Source organism: Seriola lalandi, unplaced genomic scaffold (genome assembly GCF_002814215.2).
Source record: "Seriola lalandi dorsalis isolate HSWRI2012SDOR001 ecotype SW California unplaced genomic scaffold, Sedor1 jcf7180002054321, whole genome shotgun sequence".
In the NCBI taxonomy this organism is placed as follows: domain Eukaryota; kingdom Metazoa; phylum Chordata; class Actinopteri; order Carangiformes; family Carangidae; genus Seriola; species Seriola lalandi.
In genome coordinates this window covers 260,056-263,769 of record NW_019524874.1, presented here as the reverse complement: position 1 = coordinate 263,769, position 3,714 = coordinate 260,056, and the positions used below count along the sequence as shown (strand labels likewise).

At 39.6% G+C, this 3,714-nt stretch overlaps 1 protein-coding gene across 1 annotated transcript in view; it reads left to right on the top strand.

Annotated features, from left to right (window-relative positions):
- The first annotated feature begins 664 nt into the window (after positions 1 to 664).
- The window catches only part of LOC111655510 (titin-like), a 174,811-nt gene continuing 171,761 nt past the window's right edge, over positions 665 to 3,714 (top strand). The window contains 1 exon segment of the mRNA XM_087174153.1: positions 665 to 878. The gene's annotated coding sequence lies outside the window, so the exon portion shown is untranslated.

Here is a 3,714-nt window from a genome sequence, read left to right as displayed (position 1 = left end):
GGAGGGATGGGTGATGGATGATTGACAGCTGAGTCATGGTTGTTACCAAATGCTGTTACCAAACTATGAAGCAGCGGCAGGACGACACCCGGAGCTCCGAGCGGCCAACAGGCCGCTGAACAGACTCAGAGAGAAAGAGAAAGAGAGAGAGAGAGAGAGAGAGAGAGAGAGAGAGAGAGAGAGAGTCAGGATGAAGTGATTGAACAAATGAAGCAGAAGACTGGAGTTGTGTAAACACAGATTGTTGGTGTGTTGTAACGGCCGGCTGGTGTTGGGGGGGCTGGGGGGGCATTGGCTTTGACTGACAGGGACAGCCTCTGCCTCCTTTTGGTCAGCAGTTATTTAATGAGTTGGGGACTGTGGTCTGTCCAGCTCAGACAAACTGCAGCGCTTCACTCATGGAAGCAGCAAAGACTCAGAACTGAGTTTTACAGAGCTGCCATCAAACATCACATTGATCACTATCAAAGACCGATCAACACTGACGGGGTTGACTGACAGGGTGGAGGTTGCATAAATGGCTGCCATGTCCCATCATGCCCCCTGAGGGTCCCGACCAGCCAATGGGGAGCGTCGGGGGGGTGATGATGCAGGTGGTCCCCCCTGGTATAAAAACCTAAACCACCATCTGGGCCCTCCTGAGCAGTTGGAGCATTCCCAGCCTCGCCTCGGGTGGAGGGATTGCGAGGAGGGAAAGCAAAACTACACGGCTTCTCACTGTGTAGTTTTGTTTTTTGTTCGGGGTGGGGGGATATTTCAAGGCTCGACCGTTCTCATCTTGGATTTTTCTGGAAAAACCTTTCTGGATAAGGAGACTGTTGCTTGTCAGAGTCAGCTGGGCTCCGTCCCATCAGTCGCAGGCAGCCTTGTGGAAACAAGTGAGTAACGTCCCCGTGTCCCCGTACGTCCCGCAGCGTCCCCCTGTCTGTACTGACTCATGTGGTTTATGGGGAGCGGGCTCAGACCGGGGTTCGAGGTCGTGGTTTTGTTGAGCTCTCTTTGCCTTTTGGTGTTTTTGTGTCACTTTGACGTGTTTCTGTGTGAAGTTGGACGGGGCCGCGTGCAGCGAACTGAGCAGTGATCTGAGAAAAGCCAAGAATAGCCGCTGATAGCATGAGAGTGGACTGTCAGCTGGGGGCTGATGGCTTTTTAAGGGAATCAGCAGCAGGGCTATCACTTGCACCTCCAGCTATGTGCCACATGGTGGCTGTCAATCAAACTGCATGGGGTCAGAGGGGGGGTCGGGGGGGGGGTGCTGTGTATTTTTGGCCACTGCCATATCTGTCGCTCAGATTCCAGTCCGTAAATATCAGCTGAGTTAAACTGGTTTGTTCAAACTTTCCAGTTTTTTGGATTGAAGGTTGTGTATTGATTACTGATTGAAAAGACTGTGATCACATGAGTGTTGATCAGCTGCTCGACGGCAGAGAGAATCTGAGAAACTCAACACCTTCACCTCAAATCAGCTGACAGCAGTGCAAAAAAAACAGCTGTCCTGACGAGGTGTTTAATGTCACATTCAAAAAGCAGGAACCAGATAAATCACTTGTTATTGATCATTGATTTTCATTCTGGGCTGTGAAATTAAAACAGGCTTCACTTGTTCTAATTTCCCGGCCTGTCGCTGCTTTTCACATCAATTTAAAATATATTGTCAATTATTTATTTTGTCATGTGGTCTGATATTTTTACTTCTATTTAGATTTCAATTTATTCATAGAAAAATTTTGTTGCATCTTCTTTATCAAAAAAATCAAGACAAAGTTCATGTTGGACCAGACTGAAGAAAGAAATGAAGGGAAATCCAGTTCTTTAGGATTCATGTTTAACGTCGTCAAACTCTTTTTAAATCTTCACTTTTCTCAGCGTTTCTTTTCCCTGTGTTTAAGAATAGCTTGTGTCATATGATCCACTTTACAGTAAATATAGTGAATCATTTCTGTAAAAATAAAACTGACGGTTGTTTTCTGCTGATCGCTGCTTCTATGTCAGTTTTGATACATCGTCATGTTTATTTTGTTATGTATGAAACACATTTCAGTATTAGAAACACCACAGAGAGATTCATCTTTTTTCCTCAAGTGTCTTTCAGTCTTTATTTGATTTATTTGTTGCTTTTTTATGGACTTTGCCTTCCAGACTGAGACAGTATCAGAACATATCATTTTTAAATATAGAATATATGATGTATAATGTTTTCTGTTGGTCACTGGTTATGATATATTTTTGTCAATCCTGTTTTTTTGTTTGTTCGTTATGATTTGGACCAAATATGAAAGTGTTGGTATGAAAGTTTATTTATATTTTAATCTTTTTGCATTTTGAGCCATTTCCTGGCCACACTGTTGAATATTGTGTTGTCTCTCACTCAGTCAGTTTCATGTTTCCAGTTATTTATAGATCAGCTTTTAAAAATAAAGAGCAAACGAGCTTCACAGAGACAATGAAATACATTTAAACTGATCCAATTAAAAATGAAAATAAAAGGTGACTAACTGAAACAGGTTAAAGTCATTTTGTATTTATATCCATAATAAATTCATAAGTAGTAATGACGGTGTTAATCTGTCAATGACTGCCAGAGGAAAACCTCCTATCTGCTTCATTTTACTGCTGTTACAGTCAGGGGGGAAACCTTGTATTTCCCTGCTCTCAGATCAGTTACAGTTGCATTAAAGACGCCACATAAACAACCTGAAAGTTCATTATTTATCTTATTATTCTTATCTTTATCTGACAGGAAACCAGTCAGATTTTCAAAGTAAAAGTTGATGTTTTAGAGAAAGGTTTTTTTCCGACAGCAAAACAGTGACTCCAGCTGTCAGATAAATATAGTGGAGGAGAAGTAGAAGGCAGAGTACTGCAGTAGTACTGCAGTAGTACTGCAGTACTACTGCAGTACTAATGTTCTCACAGTCACACCTGCTGCTGTCAGATCAGCCTCAGACGCTAACAGCTGTTTAACTGCAGCTTCACTCTTTCTTCACCTTTAACAAGGATTTTTAATCATCTCATCATCTGATCATTATTCTTCTGGATCAGCTGCTTGGTTGATGATTAATTAATGATAAATTATTTGGTAATCAAAAATGTCAGAAAAGTTTTTACAGCCCAAATTCACATGTTCATTTTTTTATTTGTCAAAGAGGAAAAAGAAACGCAGCAAAGATTCACTGAAGAGGAACGAGTCAGAATTCATTTCAATGAATTCAATGAATTCAATTACATCAATTACATCAATTACATCAATTACATCAATTACATCAATTACATCAATCCAACAAGCGTTCCAGCTCAGCAGGAAATACTGATTTTCATGAACCGATAAATGTTTAATTTAACACTGTTTATCATTATCATAATCATTATTACTACTATTATTATTATTATTATTATTATTATTATTATCAGATGGATGACTTTGAGGTTTATGCTGATTAGTAAAATATTATTTTTGAAACATCAGTATTGACCTTAAGACATGCGACCAATCTCTGTATCCATTAATATAAAATTATGTTAATATCATTATATTGTAACTGATGTAATAAAATAAACATCAGTTGTTATTTACCAATGTAACAACTGAAAGTAAAAAATAAAACAAAGTGAAGAAAGTGGATTAAAATTAATAAAATAAACTGCAACTGAAGTCAGCGTGAATAATCACAGCTATTTTAACTATACTGATACTGAAGGGCAAAAAATGTGTGT